At 40.5% G+C, this 22,916-nt stretch overlaps 1 protein-coding gene and 1 long non-coding RNA gene across 4 annotated transcripts in view; one reads left to right on the forward strand and one right to left on the reverse strand.

The window, feature by feature from the left end:
- Positions 1–22,916, reverse strand: part of MACROD2 (mono-ADP ribosylhydrolase 2) — a 2,315,241-nt gene that overhangs the window by 113,051 nt on the left and 2,179,274 nt on the right. The gene's annotated exons all lie outside the window — the stretch shown is intronic.
- LOC147361260 (uncharacterized) lies at positions 15,746–17,069 on the forward strand. Its single transcript, XR_015140061.1, has 2 exons — positions 15,746–15,857; positions 16,780–17,069. It is a non-coding gene; the product is annotated as an uncharacterized LOC147361260 (long non-coding RNA).

Genomic DNA, 22,916 nt, shown 5'->3' on the forward strand with positions numbered 1-22,916 from the left:
GTGGTGCTGTGTGACATCAATGACACGCTGGCTGTCTTTCATTCTGCGACTCCACAAAGGAGCATCACAACGTGAAACAGAACAGCTGGATATGAAACCGGGTTGGACCATGATGGGAAAAGAAATGCTTAATTACCCTTTCCATCAAGTTAATTTTTCCCCTTTGGCAATGTAAACAAAGGCAAATCTGCTCTTGTTTGGTTGTCTGTGACCTGCTATCCTTGACCTCCATCCTCCGATGCCTTTCTGTTCTTGCCTCCCTCTCCCTTGCTAAGCCTTGCACTGCAGGCTCTCTTTATTAAAAAAGAAAGAAAGAAAACTTTGACCAGGGCACAAGCATGAAAAGCAGCTATGGCTCCAAACACAGACTGACTTGCAATTCTATTAAAATGTTCACTGAGGGACTTCCCTGGTGGTCCAGTGGCTAAAAATCCAAGCTGCCAATGGGGGGTTTGACCCCTGATCTGGGAACTAGATCCCGAAGGCTGCAACTACCAGTTCCCATGCCACAAGCAAAGACACCATAATGTGGATCAAGATTCCAAGGGCCACAGCTAAGACCTGGCACAGCCAGATAAACATTTTAAAAAGTAGCCCATCTATAAATCAGGGAAAAGAGAAGAATTTTGTTTACACTTTGGTTTAATTTGATCTGATAATCCTAGGTCTTTGAGACAGTACTGCTGAGAGGACCGTCGCCTGAGAAGAGAGGTGGAGGGGTATTCGGATCTTCACTCTGAGCGGGGTCACAGCCTAGTGGTTGGACACTCGTTGATTGTTTTATTCCACAGAGAAGCTGAGGCAACAGACAGACTTGATGTCCAGATTCATAGCTGCTTCAGCTTCTGGGCTCTGGCTGTTTTCAGGCAGGAACCTGGAGAGAGGGGCTGAGATGCCAAGACCTCACCTGCTGAGATCCAGGCGTTCCTACAGTCTCCAAGGGCCCAGTCATAACCTGCCCTGTCAGAGCACAACTTTAGTCTCCTTTCCAAACGATGGAACGGGACACGTCTGTAGACTAAGATACGCACTTGGAGCCCTTGTGAGAGTGACTCATTTTATGTGAGCTTCGAAGAGCTGGAGGACTTCTCCTGAGCATCTCTTTGTTCCTCACATCCAGAAAGATCCACAGACTCACTCCAGTGAAAATGGGTGTGCTTCCTTTTTTCTGTTTTTGTTTCCCTTTAACTTTCCCATGTTATTGAATACACCTTGTAATTTGGATGGCTGCAGAAGGATTCATTACTTGGATCTGCCATAAGCTACTTTAATATTGCCTCTCTTTTTTTTTTTTTAATTTAATTTTATTTTTAAACTTTACATAATTGTATTAGTTTTGCCAAATATCAAAATGAATCCGCCACAGGTATACATGTGTTCCCCATCCTGAACCCTCTTCCCTCCTCCCTCCCCATACCATCCCTCTGGGTCGTCCCAGTGCACTAGCCCCAAGCATCCAGTATCATGCATTGAACCTGGACTGGCAACTCGTTTCATACATGATATTTTATATGTTTCAATCCCATTCTCCCAAATCTTCCCACCCTCTCCCTCTCCCACAGAGTCCATAAGACTGTTCTATGCATCAGTGTCTCTTTTGCTGTCTTGTACACCGGGTTATTGTTACCATCTTTCTAAATTCCATATATATGCGTTAGTATACTGTATTGGTGTTTTTCCTTCTGGCTTACTTCACTCTGTATAATAGGCTCCAGTTTCATCCACCTCATTAGAACTGATTCAAATGTATTCTTTTTAATGGCTGAGTAATACTCCATTGTGTATATGTACAATAGCTTTCTTATCCATTCATCTGCTGATGGGCATCTAGGTTGCTTCCATGTCCTGGCTATTATAAACAGTGCTGCGATGAACATTGGGGTACACGTGTCTCTTTCCCTTCTGGTTTCCTCAGTGTGTATGCCCAGCAGTGGGATTGCTGGATCATAAGGCAGTTCTATTTCCAGTTTTTTTAAGGAATCCCCACACTGTTCTCCATAGTGGCTGTACTCGTTTGCATTCCCATCAACAGTGTAAGAGGGTTCCCTTTTCTCCACACCCTCTCCAGCATTTATTATTTGTAGACTTTTGGATCGCAGCCATTCGGACTGGTGTGATGAGATATTCAAATTGAATCACAGCTTCAGCCATTCTAAATAATCCTATGTGTTTGTTGTATTGGGAGTCTCGAAGCTGGATTCATTCCACTCTTCTCTTACTTTTTCTCAGCCCTAGCCCATCTCTAAGATCTACAGAGAATTGATCTCTTGAGAGCTAGAGCAGTTGGAATACAGAACAAGAGAGGTCAGCTAAGCCTTACAGTAGCCAGCCTCCCCTGTCCCCCATACCCATTGGACTCTCCCTGAGATTGCAACAAATGGTTCCAATAGATGAGCTGCTTCCCAAGACTCTGATGAAAAGCACCCTTGACCCAGAAGGGCCAGAAGTACCCAGGAGCCAATGTCCAGCTTCCTGACTCCCAAAGGATCCAGGAGGTAAGATTTCACTTTCCCTGCCTCTCAGGCAAACAATTCTGAATATTCTCTATACATATCTCTGAGGAATGGCGCCCCAGTTCCCCTCGGAAGTAACCTGCTCATTACAGTACCCCTTATTGGATGTCCTCCTCACTTCCCCAAGCCTCACCTGTGGCTTCCTGGGACCACCTCCCAAATAAACAATTTGTACCCACATCCCTGTCTCAGAATTCGCTTCTGCAGAACTCAAGCTAAGACAGCCAAGATAGTCAATAACCTGTCTTTCACTACTTAATAGCAAAAATGGGAATGCTGCCTCTATTCTCCTGACTTACAGCTCTCTTATGCCACGCTGCCTTTTGTTAGGGAACATTAAGCCAGTGCCTGCCACCTAAAGAGGGGAAGTTGGGGAAAGAGGTGTTTTGTATCATATAATCCTGAGCACCAGACCACAGGTGAAAGATGGATCCTGAGCAGTCACCTTAGACTGGCCAACAGACTCTGAATTAAGGTGGCCTCTCATGAGACCTCCACCTACCAGGAGAGAACTCACATTTGGTTATGATGAAAGGAATCCACCAGCTCCTTTGACTTGGAGTGTTTGGTGGTAAAATATACAGAGAAAGTTTCAAAGCAGAGAGTGGCTTAAAGGCAGAGATTTATTCAAGGAGAAAGGAGGAAACAGAAGCCATGGATGGGGCAGGAGACAGAAGTGTCAACAGTTACTCGGCAGCATCAGGGGAGTAGAAAGAGGAAAAGAAGAAAAAGTCTCGGATGCTCCCTGAGTGGATGGCTGTTAGCTGAGTTTCAAGAAGAACTGATGGAGGGGCTATTGCCTCTCAAATGACTCAGTTATTGAGGCTCAATGAAATGTTTTCCTCACTCTCTGACTTTTCAACCAATCAAGTTAAGAGTCTGATCTCATGCTGGACCTTGCAAGTTCATTTTCTAATTTTGTTGTGTGTGTATATATATATATATATATATATATATACACTTTAAACATTTCAAAAGTGCTTTTAAAATATTATTTTAAGAATTATACTTTATCCTTTTACATTCATTTTTAAAAAAAGAACATTTACCTTTCTAGCTGTTTCCGATGTCCAGCATCCTCATGAACCTTGTACACAGATGGAAAGATAGTGGACCAAGAAACTTAGAGAAAGTTAAAGAGGGGAACAGCCTGGTCTTGCAGAACAAAACAAGTTTAATAAACTTCATTTTTAAAACTGACCCTGGTGGGGAAAAAAATTCAGGCAACATATGGTATAACAGGAAATGGGGTATATACAAGCATTTGTATGATGAGGGCAATGATTTGCCTTATATGCTGAGAAAAATGTTTTAAAACCAAATACTGTGAGATGCTATTTTATGACAACCTTGGGAAATATACTATGGATTAATGTAAAATGTCATTTTCTATTTCCAGGAAGATTTTTTAAATCTACTACTATTTTAGACTAGGTTTAACTAAGAGGTCTAGAAATCATTACAAAGGACTTTTCCTAATGCAATGACTGGCTATATTAGTCTGCTAGGACTGTCATAAAAAAATCCCATAGACTGAACAACTTAAACAACAGAAATTTGTTTTCTCATAGCTCTGGGAGTGAACAGTCCAGGATTGAGTTGTTGGCTGTTCCAGCTTCTGGTGGGCCCTCCTCCTGCCTTGCAGTAGGAAGCCTTCTTGCTGGGTGCTCACATGTCCTTTCCTCGGTGTATGTGTTCAGAGACAGAAATTGAGATCTTTCTTCCTTTTCCTAAAGGAGCCATTAATCAAACCTAGACAGCATATTAAAAAGCAGACACATCACTTGGCCAACAAAGGTCCATATACTCAAAGCTGTGGTTTTTCCAGTAGTCATGTATGGATATGGAGTTGGACCATGAAGAAGGCTGAGCGTTGAAGAATTGATGCTTTTGAACTGTGGTTCTGGAAAAGACTTTTGAGAGTTCCTTGGACTGCAAGGAGATCAAACCAGTCAATCCTAAAGGAAATGAACCTTGAACATTCATTGGAAGGGCTGATGCTGAAGCTATAATACTTTGGCCACCTGATACAAAGAGCTGACTTATTGGAAAAGACCCTGATGCTGGGGGAGATGGAAGGCAAAAGGAGAAGGGGGAAGTAGAGGATGAGATGGTTAGACAGCATCACCAACATAATGGACATGAATTTGAGCAAATTCTGGGAGATAGTGAAGGACAGACAAGCCTGGCATGCTGCAGTCATGAGGTTGCAAAGAGTTGGATGTGACCTAGTGACTGAACAAGAATTGCATTATGAAGGGACCCACCCTCATGACTTAATATAACCCCAATTACCTCTCAAAGAGCCCATCTCCACATACCATTACATTGACTAGGAAAGGAGTTAAGTAACTGTTTGCCAAACACCATGTACCAATAAGCACTTCATGGGTCTTCCCTGGTGGTCCAGCGGTTAAGACCCCATGCCCCCACTGCAGCTTGATCCCTGGTTGAGAACTAAGAGCCCACATGCCATGTGGTGAGCCCAGAAGATTCAAAAAAGAAAAAAAGCATTTCAGCAGACTTCCCTGGTGGTCCAGTGGCTAAGACTTTGAGATCCACTGAAGACCCCTGGTCAGATAACTAGATGTCACATGTCACAACTAAAGATCCCATATGCCTCAAGGAAGTTGGAGATGCCGCCTGCTGCAGCTAAGACCTGGTGCAGCCTCATAATTGATAAATACATAATTAAAACAAAGCATATCCGTACTTTATTCCTGCAGTGGGGCTAGGGTGAGTGGCAGAGTATCAGTTCTCTTTGTAATAGAGAACTATGTCAATAAGTTTCTGAGAAAAGAATAAACCATATTTCATCAATATTTTAATATTAACTACACACTGAAATGATTATATTTTGGATATACTGGTTAAATAGATTATTAAAATTGTTTTCACCTTTTTTTCTTCCTTAATGTGACTATTAGAAAATTTAAAGTTATATATGTGGCTCTCATTTATTTCTATCAGACAGTGCTGTTTTAGAGAATTGAGTATGAGCTTGACTTACACAAATAATCAAACACATGTTTATTTAAAGGCCGGAGTTATGAAGATGGGAAATTGCAGCTTGTAAAGCACGGTCTGTCAGAAACTTGAAAATCTAATTTGGCATATAGTGATGCATCTACATATGCTGATAGCGATGGCTAAGGAGAAGAAAAGCCTAATTAGGTATAATCAGAGAGGATTTTCTGAGAAGGAATTAGAGGGAAAAAGAGAATGATAAATTTGCAACAACTATCACACTTACTTATACCCAAACAGCATCCAAGAGTTGAACATTTTTGCTTTTTGTTGATTTGACCCAAATTTCTTAGCTTGGCACTCAGAGTTCTCGACAGTCAGGGCTCTACCTTAGCAACGCATTACTAAGTAGATGAATGGATCTATCACTAAGGCCAAGTGAATCTGTTCGTTGAACAGAAAATAGGTTTTTTGATGTCCTACTTCCAACTGTTCAGGGATGCTATTCCACCTAGCCACAACAGCTTATTTCTACTCTAGGACATCTGTGCAGCTTTCAGATTCCAGCTCAAAAGTCCTATTCTCTACCCACATGGCACAGATAAGCCCACACCAGAGATGCTCCTAGCCCCCAAGATCCTTTAACGTTCATGTGTATCTTCCCTTCTGTACTTGTCACTGTCTGGTTTGTTAGCTGTGGCGCATCCTAGTCAAGTGGCCTCTGACCACATCCTTATTGCTCCATGCTTTACTTTCCTTGTCTGTAAAGTGGGGTGATAACGGCACTCATCTCATAGATGAGCACGGAATGAATGAAAACATGCAAAGTATTTAGAATAGAATCTAATGGATAATAGGGATTAGATAAATTTAGTTGCAACTAGTATCATTATGACTGATATTTATTATGCAGCGCATGCCTATAGGTCTCATTTTTCCATCTCAATTGTAAATTTCTTGAAGGCCAAGAGCAATGTTTTCTTCTTCCTCTTGCAGAAGGTCTTACAAAGAGTTAGAATATAGCAAATATCAGTTGATGACCATAATACCATTTTCAATGGTGCTTTTAAATTTTTAAATTTAAATACTTTCCAAAAACACAAGAGAAGACTCTACACATGGACATCACCAGATGGTCAACACCAAAATCAGACTGATTATATTCTTTGCACCCATATATGGAGAATCTCTATACAGTCAGCAAAAATAAGACCGGGAGTTGACTGTGGCTCAGATCATGAACTCTTATTGCCACAATTCAGACTGAAATTGAAGAAAGTGGAGAAAACCACTAGACCATTCAGGTATGACCTAAATCAAATCCCTTACGACTATACAGTAGAAGCGAGAAATAGATGTGAGGGACTAGATCTGATAGACAGAATGCCTGAAGAACTATGGATGGAGGTTCCTGACATTGTACAGGAGACAGGGATGAAGATCATCCCCAAGAAAAAGAAATGCAAACAAGTGAAATGGCTGTCTGTGGAGGCCTTACAAATAGCTGTGAAAAGAAGAGAAGCAAAAGCAAAGGAGAAAAGGAAAGATACACCCATCTGAATGCACAGTTCAAAGAATAGCAAGGAGAGATAAGAAAGCCTTCCTCAGTGATCAATGCAAAGAAATAGAGGAGGGAACATTTCATGCAAAGATGGGCTCAATAAAGGACAGAAATGGTAGGGACCTAACAGAAGCAGAAGATATTAAGAAGAGGTGGCAAGAATACACAGATGAACTATACAAAAAAGATCATCATGAGCTAGATAATCACGATGGTGTGATCACTCACCTAAAGCCAGACATCCTGGAATGTGAAGTCAAGTGGGCCTTAGAGTGTATCACTATGAACAAAGCTAGTGGAGGTGATGGAATTCCAGTTGAGCTATTTCAAATCCTAAAAGATGATGCTGTGTAAGTGCTGCACTCAATATGTCAGCAAATTTGGAAAACTCAGCAATGGCCACAGGACTGGAAAAGGTCAGTTTCATTCCAATCCCAAAGAAAGGCAATGCCAAAGAATGCTCAAATTACTGCACAACTGCACTCATCTCAGACGCTAGTAAAGTAATGCTCAAAATTCTCCAGGCCAGGCTTCAGCAATACGTGAACCATGAACTTCCAGATGTTCAAGCTGGTTTTAGAAAAGGCAGAGGAACCAGAGAACAAATTGCCAACATCCACTGGATCATATAAAAAGCAAGAGAGTTCCAGAAAAATATCTATTTCTGCTTTATTGACTATGCCAAAGCCTTTGATTGTGTGGATCACAACAAACTGTGGAAAATCCTGAAAGAGATGGGAATACCATACCACTTGACCTGCCTCTTGAGAAATCTCTGTGCAGGTCAGGAAGCAACAGTTAGAACTGGACATGGAACAACAGACTGGTTCCAAATAGGAAAAGGAGTACGTCAAGGCTGTATGTTGTCACCTTGCTTATTTAACTTATATGCAGAGTACATGATGAGAAATGCTGGGCTGGATGAAGCAAAAGCTGGAATCAAGATTGCTGGGAGAAATATTAATAACCTCAGTTATGCAGATGACATCACCTTTTGGCAGAAAGTGAAGAGGAACTAAAAAGCCTCTTGATGAAAGTGAAAGAGGAGAGTGAAAAAGTTGGCCTAAAGCTCAACATTCAGAAAACTAAGATCATGGCATCTGGTCCCATCACTTCATGGGAAATAGATGGGGAAACAGTGGAAACAGTGGCTGACTTTATTTTGGGGGGCTCCAAAATCACTGTGGATGGTGATTGCAGCCATGAAATTAAAAGACGCTTACTCCTTGGAAGGAAAGCTATGTCCAACCTAGACAGCAAATTAAAAAGCAGAGACATTACTTTGTCAACAAAGGTCCATCTAGTCAAAGCTATGGTTTTTCCAGTGGTCATGTATGGATGTGAGAGTTGGACTATAAAGAAAGCTGAGCACCAAGGAATTGATGCTTTTGAATGGTGGTGTTGGAGAAGACTCTTGAGAGTCCCTTTGAGTGCAAGGAGATCCAACCAGTCCATCCTAAAGGAGATCAGTCCTGGGTGTTCATTGGAAGGACTGATGTTGAAGCTGAAACTCCAATATTTTGGCCACCTGATGCGAAGGGCTGACTCATTTCAAAAGTCCATGATGTTGGGAAAGATTGAAGGCAGGAGGAAAAGGGGATGACAGAGGATGAGATGGTTGGATGGCATCACCAACTCAATGGACATGAGTTTGGGTAAAGTCTGGGAGTTGGTGATGGACAGGGAGGCCTGGTGTGCTGCAGTCCATGGGGTCACAAAGAATCGGACACGACTGAGCGACTGAACTGAACTGAGCTGTACTGAAATATATTTTAATTGGCACTTTCTGAAGGCCAGACTTTGTATGACTCACTAGAAGATAAGATGATGGACAATGTACATGTTGTCCTCCTTCCATGGAAACTGAGTTATAGCAGAGGGAGCTGGGAAAAAGTAAGGATGCCAAAGAAAAGAGAGGTGTCCACAGTTACAGATTACTGTAAGTGTTATGGATTAATTACAAGGGGCTCGGACAGCCATTGAGTGGAGGAGCCGCTATACCTAAAAAGTTGGTCAGAAAAGGCTGTGATGAGATGGAGCCATACTGGGGGCAAGAGGGTTCTGTAAGCTAAGAATGGAGAGGCAGGTGTAGTCGGTAATGTTACATCTTATATGTTGTAGTTATGTTTGCATTTAACTTTGGGGGAAACATGAAAGTATTACAAGAATTCAAGAAGCAGTGGGTTCATTTTGCTTTGCTTGGGAATGTCAGTTGGCCCTAGGGTCTTTTACTTTCTTCCATCTCCACTCATCCTTTCCCCTCCTATGTAACAGTTCTCTCTCTGAACCACGCTTCCTACCTTACGGTTTGCCTTTTTTTCATCAAGTAAAAAGAAACTCACTATGGTTCATATGGTGACCATATGCCCTGAATTTTTTTTTATTCAAGTAGAGTTGATTTACCATGTTGTGTTAGTTTCAGATGTACAGGATGTACAGCACAGTGATTCAGATCTCTCTCTTTCTCTCTCTCTCTCTCTCTCTATATATATATATACAAGCCACTTTTTTCAGATTCTTTTCTCTTATAGGTTATTAAAAATACTGCATCTAGTTCCCTGTGCTATATAGTAGGTCCTTGCTGGTTATCTATTTTGTATATATTGGGCTTCCCTGGTGGCTCTGATGGTAAAGCATTCGCCTGCAATGCAGGAGACCCGGGTTCAGTCCCTGGGTCGGGGTGATCCCCTGGAGAAGGGAATGGCTACCCACTCCCGTATCCTTGCCTAGAGAATTCTATGCACAGAGGAGCCTGGAGGCCTACATTCCACGAGGTCGCTAAATATTGGACATGACTGAGTGACTAACACACTCACGCACAAGCACGTTAATACCAGCCTCTTAATGCTCTGACTTTTTAAGTATAATTCTAACTGCCAAGATTCTATTGTATCTTATCAGATCACATAATATGATTCCTCAAAGGAAAAAAGATAAAAATATTTTTCCTTCTGAGCATGGACCATCACCTCCTTCTGCAATGCAGGAGATGCGGGTTCAATCCCTCAGGGAGATCCCCTGGAGGAGGAAATGGCAGCCCACTCCAGTATTCTTGGCAGGACAATCTCATGGACAGTCTTCGAGTAGGCTACAGTCCATGGGGTTGCAAAGAGTCAGACACGGCTGAGCACCTGAGCGCACACACTGAGTGAACATTTAGTAATGACTCTGCCTCAGAATGTGGTTGGCATCGAAAACATTTATGGATAGTTTAGGTAAGCTGAAGCAATCTAACAGTTATTGAAAAACATGTCTCTTGAAAGACTTAGATCTTTATGAGTCTCCCAATATCACAAAACCATTATAAATCATAGCACAAGCTGGGAGAAATGTTGTCCTTGCAGATTCATGTTCGGTCTAAAACAGTGTCTGAGTGTATGTACATGCGTGTGGTTTTGTGTATCCATAGATGTGTATGTTGAGTCTTACTGTGCTTGCTGGATGAGAAAGAAAGCTAACTGTTAAATGAAAGAGAAAAGTTTCTGCTAAATGCTATCAATGTTTGTTAGGAGACCTTGTCTTTATACTTGATTAAAAAGATATTTCAGTCTTTGCCACTGGCTAGTCAGTTATTCTTTTTTTTTTGTCTTAATAAAGCAGCAGTTCTGAGACATTCTCTGCCTCTCTCTCAGTAAATATCCCCACCTTGGGAACAGTGGCAGAAAGGACAGATGACAACGAAACGTCATTCGGGATGAGGCAGATACACATTTTTGCTCATGGAATCTACTGTCAAAAACTGAGGCTACATTTTCTGAAATGAGAGAATATTCCTTCAAAAACACTGTGTTGCCATGAATTTAGGAAACTCAAGCTCCATTTTTCAAGTTATTTTACTAGTGTTTATCTTTCATTATAATAACGATTGCAATTTATCAAAAGCAAAACTTTATATGGTTTAATTCTTCTGGATAGGATATGAGATTGTTTCCTAAACTATACTTGGTTGGATTAAAAGGGTTTATATATGAAAAAAAAGGACAAACAAAACAATGTAAAAAAACCTATTTGGTCAATTAAAATGAGAAATGCTACATGCTTCAGTCTATCCTGAGTTTCTCAATGCATGTCAGCATGTTGAAGGCTCTGAAAAGACCTCCAGTGTTGAAACAACCTTGTCTAAATTTGTGGTTTCTAGACTGTTTTGACTGCTGAATGTCTGACTGTTTGTGACCCCGTGGACTGTAACCCACCAGGCTCCTCTGTCCATGGAGTTCTCCAGGCAAGAATAGCTTTTATAATTTACTAACACTTATTAACATCCTAAATGTCCATCCACAGGTGAATGCATAAAGATGTGGTACATACACACACACAGAGTGGAACACCGCCCAGCCATAGAATGAAGGAAAGCCACTGGCAGCAACGTGCAAGGACAAATACTAAGAAGTCAGAAAGAGGAAGACAAACGCCATCTGATACCACTTGTATGCGGAATTTGTAATAGTACACCAATGGACTTATCTACAAAGTAGAAACAGACCCACAGATGTAGAGAACAGACGTGGCTGCCAAGCAGGAGGGGGCCTGGGAGAGGGATGGAGTTTGAGATTCGCAGATGCGATCGTAGAATGGATTGCCAATGTCCTACGGTACAGCAGGGCAACTATATTCAATATCCTGCGACAAACCATAATGGCAAAGAATAGAAAAACAAATTGTATATATATATATAAAACTGAATTACTTTGTTGTATGACAGAAATTAACACATGTTGTAAATCAGCTATACTTCGATAAAGAATACACAGAAAAGAAAAATAGACTGCTCTTAGCAGATGCTCTTGATTTATTCAGACTGTCTAGGAATATACCTTTTATGGTTTATCTTAAGGAGGTACTCCAAATATTATTTTTTAAACTAATTAACAAGAAAGTGACAAGATAGAAAAAAGTATACTCCAAGAATAGTACATTTTTATGAGTCAAAGTTCAACAAAAATGCTTGAATATGTGTGAGTGATATCATGATTTTGATTTGTTGACAGAAAAGACTGCATTTTTGGTGGGACGAGCACACGTTTTGGTTCCTCTGGTCCCGGTGTGATTGCTTGTCTTGGTATAATTATTAACAGCACCCTCATCACTCCCAAGAGTGTGCTTGTTGTAAAGATCTATGATTACCCTTATTAGGCCATGTTGACAAAAGCATCCTAAAATATGGATGTACAGACCTTCCATTTTAGATTTTTTTTTTTTTTGGTAAAAGACTAAAACACAGAGTAAGTAGAAGCAGCCACAGAAGGAACAAAGGGAGACTCTACGAGTGGCATTCAATCCAGGTTACCCAGCTATCAAATCCTTCTTGGTGAATGGGGGCTAGAGAGAGAGTTTGAAGTGTTCCTGCCTGTCTGCCTCGCTTACTCCAGTTGTTTTCAATATTCAACAGGTCCCTGCCAGGATGATGGACCAGAGCACGTTCACCTTGATGAGGAGGGACTGAGCCACAGCTGTAGCTATGTATTTTGACTATCAATTGCAGTTGAGCTTCTTTAACTTTATACAGGTCAATAGATCTGGTGAGGATGCAATGAGATATAGGAGTCCTATTTGGAGTAGTTAGAATTCTAAAGCCAACACATACACTTAATAACAGTGATTGTTAAAAAAAAAAAAAAAAGTCAACACCTACTGAAAGTTTACTGTGTTTGAGCAGCTGTTACAAGCACTTTTAGTTTTCACAACTCTGTGATATAAATACTATTATTATCCCCATTTTACAGGGGAGAAAACTAAGGCACAACCTAAAAAGGTTACCCAAGGGTGGCGATGTGAATCCAAAATAAACTTATTTGGCTTATAAGGCTACATGACTTGCCCCAAAGAGCTTAAAAACTAGGCCAGTGAATCTGAAAATAGATTACAGGGATGCTTGTCTTAATTCAGACCCATTAGGAGCAACAGTTTGATCCAAAATTGTGTGTTGGACAGTTAATTTCCATGACCTAGTCTGGGATAATTTTGTTTCCAAGCCTCACTCACCAGATCTTTAGAATACACCCAAGAGATCACATGACTGAATTGACTGCTATAAATATATAATTACAGTCACACTTAATTTGTAAGAGAAAAAAACATACGTGAAAATGTGATTGGATGGCAACTGTTACTTGCCTTCCAATTGCTGTATGTATTTTAAATTATGTGTATATTAAAATATAAGTATATTTTTAAACTATACCAAATGGGAGATAAATAAAATTTAAATACCAAAAAGTAGATAAGTGTTTTTATCTACTTTGACCAATTTTAACCTGATTTTAAACATATTTAATCAAAGCATTTGAAGTGCTTATCTGAAAAGCCTTATCATAAATTAGGCATAAATAACTAGCCTCACTCATTGGAAATAATCTATATACATTCACCATTTAGAAGTTTATCTTGTTCTCTTACAGGATAAGGGTATCCAAGTCTGAAAGTGCAACAAGGAAGTCCATGGCTTGAATTTTTGTGTTCTTACAACATTTAGGGAAAATTCACTTCTTCAAACAGGAGGATTCTGAAAGGGAACTTGCTCTAATAAGAGCCTTAATAGTAACAATCATTCTGGGAAAGTGGCCATGACATTAGGAGAATTATAAGTGGCCCTTGTCTGTGATAGGTTCTATATCCAATATTGAGGACCTACTATGCACAGGTCACTGTATTGGTCCTGAAACATGAAAGTGAATGAGATCTGATATCTGATTTCAAGATATTTACATACTAGTGAGTTGGATAGGTCATGTATATTATATAGATATAAGGCACATGATAATTTTTATACAGATTTACAAGAAACAGGCGAAAAGACAGTTCCCTCTTGAATGAGATGAAATGTAATAGGGAGAGGAGAAATCAAGAAAGATGAAAATGTGGATCTCCTCCTCTCCCTCCACCAACTGCCCTGCATTATATGAATTGATTCCTGTCCTTGAAATGTTGGCTCAGGTAATCTGATGGAAATAAGGGAAGGACGGAGGGAGGGGGGAGAGAAAGAGTAAGACAGGAAGGGAACAGTGAAGTGCAAGACTAAGGTAAGATACTGGGAGTGAATCCTGGATGAGCACATGTAGCAGAATGTGGTGGAATACAGCAAGCCAGTGAGGTTTGGAGGATGACGGGTAAGTGAGCTGGGCTGCAGAGCAGGGTCCCTGTGGGGTATGAGGGAGCATAAACCAGACCATACAGAAAGAGGTCTGAGCTTCATATCTGGTGGGGTCCATAGCCGAAGGTGTCTGTGTCCTCATTCCTGAGTAAGATGGTCACTCAGCTTGGGACCAAGGCCATGATGAGGGTCAGGGCTGTGACGTGGGCCAAGCAGGCTGGTCTCTGTGGTCGCCTTAGCCTCAGCACCCTGCTAGCCTAGCCTGGGCCCTATTTCCCCACGCGCCCTCCCACTGCGTCCTACTTCCCGCAGGCACGGATATCCCTTTCTCCAGAAGCACGATTTGCAAAGCAGCATGGTGGCATTGAAGAAGCCTGGGTTTGGGGTTCAGGCAGATTTGGTTTCCAAATTCTGACTACCTTTTGGGTAACTGGACCAGTCACTCAAACTTTCTGAGCCTCAGTTACCTGCAAAATCAGAATAGTAATATTGACATCTTAAATGTCATGAGTTATTACTTTATACCCACTGAACAGGCGAAAATTAGGAATAACAAGAATAATGATTGCTGATAGAAATACTAATTGTTATGTCTTCTGAGAAAGCCCTTCGGCAATATCTATTAAAAACTTATACTCCTCAAGGGAGAATGCATGATTTGGAATTTTTCCCATGCAAATAAAAGCACTTCTTGTAAAGACATATGGGCAAAGACATCTATTGCAGCATTGTGTGTATGGCAATAAAGTGGGAAGAAAGTGCTTGCTCATCATAGGATAATGGTCGAATAAACTATAGTGTATCCAAGCTATGGATTACACTTGAGCTTTAAAATGGATGAATTAGATTTACACAAAGACTACAAGCAGTTTCCACAAAGTTTTGCTGTCTGTAACAAGTGCCTAGAATATGACATATTTTTTAGAAAATAAGCACATATATTTAACAATGGCTAAAAATTTTGTGCCTTCTACTGTGTATCCGACATTCTTTGACATGTTTAAGGGGGTTGACTTGTTTTAATGTTCAATATCCTATGATGGAGGTGTCATCATTCCCATTTTACATATGAGGAAACTGAGGTGCACAGAGATTAAATAATTTGTCCTAAGTCACAGAGCTCAGAGGAGAGCTGGAATCTGGACTCTGGGAGTTGAATTCAGAGACTAGATTCTTAATCAGCATGCTTTACCCTCTGAATATCTGGAAAGTGGGAAGTTAGCAAATAAGATAAAAGGAAAATGATATTAGAATCACACATTATATAATTGATTTATACAAAATTTTACGTGGTTGCAAATATTCAGAAAGTGATGCGTGAAGAAATGGCCCTCAGAATGCAAATGGTAGTTGTCCCAAGAGGCTGTGACTACATATGTGGTTTTATTCTTTTTTTTTAAGTCTTAACTCTTTATTTTTTAAATTTATTTTCAATTGGAGGATAATTGCTTTACAATGTTGTATTGGTCATGTGTTTTTACTCTATTCCTTAAACACTCCCATTAATTATTTGAATTTTCTATAATGAACATATATTACTTAAAAAATCAAAAAAAGGAACACATTTTATTCATTGTAAAAAAAAATTAAGATTTGTATGCATTTTTTCATTTATTTGAATTTCCTTACAGGAATGATCATGAACATTTACCAAGTTAAAAGAATGTTCCTGGCTAGTATAGAATTTAAAACTGAAACCAAAGAAATGACTCAAAATGGAGCCTGGGTAAGTAAATTATAGACTTTTGCTCATTGGAATTATTAATACAATTAAATGATATTAGACTATCAAAAGACATGGAAAAAATTTCACAATCTTGCTATATTTAAAAGACAACTTCAAAATGGTATGCATTGCAGAATGCTCCCCCCAAAAAAAACACTTCATATATATATATATAATATATATTTATATGGTAAATATATATATATGTATGTGGTAGCCTAGAAAAAGACTGGAAGTTTATAGACTAGCATACTAATATGTTTATTTCTCGGGATTGACATTATGAGTGATTTTTTCATTTTTTTTTTTTGCTATTTTTTCATTGAATAAACACACGTTACTTTTAAAATAAGAAGATAAAGGTAAGCAATAAAAAATATCTTAATCTTTTCCCTGGTAAATCAACCCAAAGTCAAGATTTTATCCTGAGGAACTGATCATAGATACACATCCAGATTTATCTAAAATATAAATACTGCATTTCTGTATTATTTATAACAGAGAGATTGTAAATAACTAAATAATCTAACATTAGGACACTGGCTATGTAAATTATGGGACAACCATATGATGAAATATTATGCCTCCAATAAAAAGTATGCCTAAAGACATGGGAAAATGTTCAGGGTATGTCGCTAACTGAAAAACAAACTTTTTGTTTTTACAATTTAATCTCTGGAATGAAAATGATTATATGCTTTTGCTACCTTTTATACTTTTCTGCATTCAAAAATACTTTTCAATAAATATGCATTATGCTTTCCAGTAGAAAAATAAGTGCTAAAACATATGGAATAAGATACTATCATTTTTGAGGGTTATGTAAGATCATGTGAGTATCTGCCATGGGAGTTAATATTGTTAAAGTAGTTCTTTTCTCTCCAACCCCCATGCACACCTTTCTTTCTCTCCTTTCTCTCAGGTTACCTTTTTGCAAAATGAATAATAGATTGTACAGAAATGTAAAGCACCGCAGCAATACGTGAACTATGAACATCCAGATGTTCAGGCTGGTTTTAGAAAAGGCAGAGGAACCAGAGATCAAATTGTCAACATCCGCTGGATCATCAAAAAAGCAAGAGAGTTCCAGAAAAACATCTATTTCTGCTTTATTGACTATGCCAAAGCCTTTGTGTGGATCACAATAAACTGTGGAAAATTCTGAAAGAGATGGGAATACCAGACCACCTGACCTGCCTCTTGAGAAACCTGTATTCAGGTCAGGAAGCAACAGTTAGAACTGGACATGGAACAACAGACTGGTTCCAAATACAGAAAGGAGTATGTCAAGGCTGTATATTGTCACCCTGCTTATTTAACTTATATGCAGAGTACATCATGAGAAATGCTGGGCTGGATGAAGCACAAGCTGGAATCAAGATTGCTGGGAGAAATATCAATAACCTCAGATATGCAGATGACACCACCCTTATGGCAGAAAGTGAAGAGGAACTAAAAAGCCTCTTGATGAAAGTGAAAGAGGAGAGTGAAAAAGTTGGCTTAAAACTCAACATTCAGAAAACTAAGATCATGGCATCTGGTCCCATCACTTCATGGGAAATAGATGGGGAAACAGTGGAAACAGTGTCAAACTTTATTTTTTGGGGGCTCCAAAATCACTGCAGATGGTGACTGCAGCCATGAACTTAAAAGATGCTTACTCCTTGGAAGGAAAGTTATGACCAACCTAGATAGCATATACAAAAGCAGAGACATTACTTTGCCAACAAAAGTCCGTCTAGTCAAGGCTGTGGTTTTTCCAGTGGTCATGTATGAATGTGAGAGTTAGACTGTGAAGAAAGCTGAGTGCCGAAGAACTGATGCTTTTGAACTGTGGTGTTGGAGAAGACTCTTGCGCATCCCTTGGACTTCAAGGAGATCCAACCAATCCATTCTAAAGGAGATCAGTCCTGGCTCTTCTTTGGAAAGAAGAAGTATTGGAGCTGAAACTCCAATACTTTGGCCATCTCATGCGAAGAGTTGACTCATTGGAAAAGACTCTGATGTTGGGAGGGATTGGGGGCAGGAGGAGAAGGGGATGACAGAGGATGAGATGGCTGGATGGCATCACTGACTTGATGGACAGGAGTTTGTGTGAACTCTGGGAGTTGGTGATGGACAGGGAGGGCTGGCGTGCTGCAATTCATGGGGTCACAAAGAGTTGGACACAACTGAGCGACTGAACTGAACTGAACTGCGTCCAGGTGACACTCCATTTGTCTTAGCTCCTTCCTCTTCACTGAACTACCAGAGGGCAATGGCTCTCATTCCACACTTCAGAGTCTTACCATTCAATAGTGATAGCCCAGAGGTGTCGTGGTGTCTACAGACCTCCATCGGTGCATATCTAGGGCAGGGGAACAGCTCTGTCCCACTGTGGTAGGTCATGGGGAGGATGCTAAGCAGGGCGAGAATGGATTCCAAGAACAGGGAAAGGACTAAGAAAATCAGATGAGCGAAGTCTGAGGGGAGCTTCATGGGTGGCCCAGTGTATTGTTTCTCTCCAACATGTAGACAAGGAATAGAAACAGATTCTGGAGGCTTACAGCTACTCGTGGTTGGGAGCATTTATGCTCATCTCTTGGGCTTCCCTTGTGGCTCAGCTGGTAAAGAATCCGTCTGCAATGCAGGAGGCCTGGGTTCGAACCCTGGGTTGGGAAGATACCCTGGAGAAGGAAAAGGCTACCCACTCTGGTATTCTGGCCTGGAGAATTCCATGCAGTCCATGGGGTCCATGGGGTCACAAAGAGTTGGACACGACTGAGCGACTTTCACTTCACTTAACTTCACTTGCTCATCCCTGAATCCAATTCCTCACCCATAACCCAATCCTTTCTCTGCTGTCTTCTTTGGCAAGTTTGACTCTTTCTCAAGCCTTCCCCCATCCAATGGAAATTCTGACCGCTAGGAGGCCTGAAACTAGATTCAATGTTAAGGCGTCCTTTGCCAAGTGACATCCACTTAATAAACAGCAGACAGCAATTATGTGACTTACTCAGAGCTCCGAAGGAATTCGACCTCGAGTGTGTGTGCACCTGAGCATTAGTTGATTTTGTTCATATGATGAGCATATGGTTTAGTCTAGCTGACCTTCAAATTCAAAGTGGTACTGATTAAGATATAAGATGGGCTTCCCAGGTGGTTCAATGGTAAAAGAATCCACTTGCCAATGAAGGAGATACCAGTTTGATCCCTGGGTTGGGAAGATCCCCTGGAGAAGGAAATGACAACCTACTCCAGTATTCTTGCTGGAGAATCCCATGGACAGAGGAGCCTAGCGAGTTACAGTCCATGGGGTCACAAAGAGTGGGACACGACTTAGTGACTAAACAACAACAAAAAGAAATAAGATAGGGGAATCAAGATGTGTTTAAACAGCATTTTTCCCCCTAATAAGGTGCCTTAACCTTGGCTACAAGTGAGGATGATCTATTAAGAGTTAACAGAACAGAGAACTCTCCTTGAGTTAAGCAGACTGACTATATATTAAATAATGATGACAATGATGTAGCAATTTCAACCAGAGTACTTGATATTCCTAATGCTCATTTTAATCCTGGGTTTACACTCCCCTTCATCTGATTGCTTCTATATTTGCTAACTTAAATAGCCTTAACATTTGTACTCTTGGGTTTGCATTTAAGGATTTAAATTGTAAACTACCGTTAAATCAATCACTGGAATATTTTTACCAGTAGAGAAAGAAATCTGCCAATAGACAAGTGCGTGCCCCGTTTTATAAATGACCTCAGAGCTCCTATCAACTGACAGATATTTTCTCAGGTTTCTCTAACTTGGAGTTCATTTCTATTCAGTCCTGGCTGTTGCATCCACCCCGTATGGATGAATTATTCATCCGTATTCCTCCTCCTCACATCTCATCCTCCCAGCTCAACCACTGCCCACCCAGGGGCTGGGATGAGTCCCTGGGAACAGGTGTCCTCCGTCTGGAACTCAGACTCTAGCTCTTGATCTATGAGTTGTACCTCCTTCTGTTAGTGGTTTGGATGGTTAGCAGCTACACAGGGTAAATGGGCAATAAGTATCCATTCTCAGAACCTGGTGGGAAATGTGGCTAGAATACTTGAACAAAATCACAGACCTAGAAGACATCCCCAAAGATGTTTCCTCTTGAAAATATTCTGCTTCCACATACCTGTTTTAATTAAAAAAAGAAAATCTTGTCTTCCAAACCAAGTGACATTAGCCTGCTCAGTTTTTTGTTTATTTTTAGTCCTTGCACTCTAAGACATTGAGGTTCCTGTGGGAGCCAAAATTATAACAAATATAAAGCCAGCCAACCAATAAGCCAAGCTAAAAATAACTGACGAGGCTCAAAATTTCTGAGAATTATATTGGAAAGGATACTAAAAAAAAGGCCAGTCCATAATATTGGTGATTCCAAGACCTAAGAAGAAGATGCTGGGTTAGAAGCAAAGCCTAGAAACAAAGACAAGAGCAGGGGCTCCTTGAGAACCTATGGTCAGCAAAATGCTCGGCACTTAAACTGGAGAGTGTAATAAGCATTTTTATAAGCAGTGTTATAGCTGCAGAGATCATAAATAGCCCAGACATCACCAAGGAGATATATTTCTGCATGTAACATGACGGTGAGTATTTGAAATGAATTCTCAACACATATGAATGCCTTTTAACCTCATCACGACCTCAATCTTGGAGGATCTCAATGGCAAATTCATTTCTTTTTTTTTCATTCTAAGCCATGTCTCTATCAATCAAGCTAAACTATGTAATATTTCCAAAACTTGCAGTTCTATAAGCAATAGACGCTTAGTCTAAGCATTGGAATGATAATCAGTTAAAATAGTGGTCTTCCATAAATACCTGCTATTTCAGAAAAAAGGTAAAAATCATAACCTGTATATTCTAATTTTAATGGAAACTGGGTCACATGTAAATGTGCACTTCAAAATTCTTTTCCTTAGAAATAGGGGTTAATGGATATTAACAATTTCAGTAAAAGAATCCCCCAAACTTCACATTCGGTCTTATTAGGAACTGGCATTTGTGATACATTTCAGAACTCACCGGAGTTACAACCATTAAAAGTTTCGTGTAAAAAAAGAAACATGTAAAAGTGTTCTGAGAATCTGATCCTGGCATGAGCAATTAATGATGTGAGATCCTAAAAGCATGAAGAAACATCGCGGTGTGTTTCTGTAAAGGTGTGACATCTCCAAACCAAACAACTCCACAGGAAGTATCTCAGTTTGGAGCACTTAAATTAGACTATTTCTCTTGTTTCCTAAAACTCTCCTATTCTACTTCAAGACATTAAAAATTTTTTTATCACAGGCTGAATGATTGGGAGGGCTTTTCAGGTGGCTTGGTAGTAAAGAATCTGCTTGCCAATGCGGGAGATGTAGGAGACACAGGGAGATACAGAGGATGGGGCTCGATTCCCAGTTGGGGAACTAAGACCCCACATGCCGCAGAGCGACTAAGCCTGTGCACCGCCAGAGAAGCCCCACACACACAACAGATAGAAGAAGCCCACGTGGTGTAAAGAAAGCCGAGCACAAAAAACCCAAAAAACAAACATAAAACAACAAGCAAAAAACACATATTTGAATAGTATAAAGGGAGATGCCAAGGGAGTCATTAAAAAAAGAGAAAAGACAAGGAACAAGAAAAAAGACCAGCAAAAGCAACAGAACAGTGGGTGTTGTCTTGGTCCACAGGATCCCCCTTCAGGAAGGAAGAGCTTCCTCTTCTAGTCATAGGCGGCCCTCATCCCTTCTCAAGCTTCTAGGATCATCTGAACAGAAGAGAGAGGCTTCATCCAAGACCACAGCCCCTTCCCCTGGCAGCCAGTGACAGGTGACTCCTCAGTGGGAGCTTTTAAGAGCCAGACTCCCACACCCCAGCTGGACGTCTCAGAACCGTCACGCCATCTTCAGCCTGGCTGCGGCTTCGGTTGAGAACGCCTTGCAGTTCAATTTCTTTATCCAGTTTTGCATGCTTTCCTTTCATGAGTGTTGATTCCAAGAGCCCTCCCTAATAAAGGTTAGCTCCCTAGTCTCCTGGGGAACCCACTCTGCGTAGGCACCAGGGGAACAGTTTGCACAATGGGCATGTATTGCTGTATTTTGGGAGGTAATTCTCCATTCTATGGAGGAGAAAACTGAACCACAGAGAAGTGAACTGCCTGTGATGACATATTAATTCCTTGCTAAGTACTAGAGTTCCTTATGAAAGGCTACATACATTGCTAGTGCCAGAGACAGGATCTAGGCCTCAAGCATCTGGCCCCAGAGCTCACAGTCTTAGCAACTAACCTTCCTACACAGGATGTCTCACTAATAAAAACCATTTACAGGCAACATGAGATGAAATAAATCATGTAAACAGTTGAGTGTTATTTTTAAGACAACTTTGATTTTCTAAATATTGATTCCAGGACTGCCTGCCAAGTCGCTTCAGTTGTGTCTGACTCTGTGCGACCCCATGGACTGCAGCCTACCAGGCTTCTCTGTCCATGGGATTCTCCAGGCAAGAACACTGGAGTGGGTTGCCATTTCCTTCTCCAATGCATGAAAGTGGAAAGTGAAAGTGAAGTCGCTCAGTCATGTCCGACTCTTAGTGACCCCATGGACTGCAGCCTACCAGGCTTCTCCGTCCATGGGATTTTCCGGGCAACAGTACTGGAGCGGGGTGCCATTGCCTTCTCCGATTCCAGGACTAGCTAATAACAATCTTACACGCAGATACATTTTCTTATCACTCCAAACTGAAGAAATGCATTCAGCATATAAATCTAAAAGTTCCAAGGAGGTCATATGGTTTAGCAGACGCCCATTTGTACAACAATCTCATCTACCATTCAGAGAGTTTTTAGTAGTTGTCAATTACAGATTTAAAATATTACTTTTTGTGTGTGGGGACAATTAATCACAGGGGGGAGAAATGACAATTTCATTTTCCTTTAGGTTGTACTGTGTTATCTGTTTAAAAACTGTGTTATCTGCACATGAATGTCCCTGCAATTTCTCCCTCAAATTTTCTCTTAGAACCTACATAAATTTTTCTTTTCCTTTT

Source organism: Bos grunniens, chromosome 13, assembly GCF_055505025.1.
Source record: "Bos grunniens cultivar Pamir isolate PY7600 chromosome 13, Bosgru_T2T1.0, whole genome shotgun sequence".
In the NCBI taxonomy this organism is placed as follows: domain Eukaryota; kingdom Metazoa; phylum Chordata; class Mammalia; order Artiodactyla; family Bovidae; genus Bos; species Bos grunniens.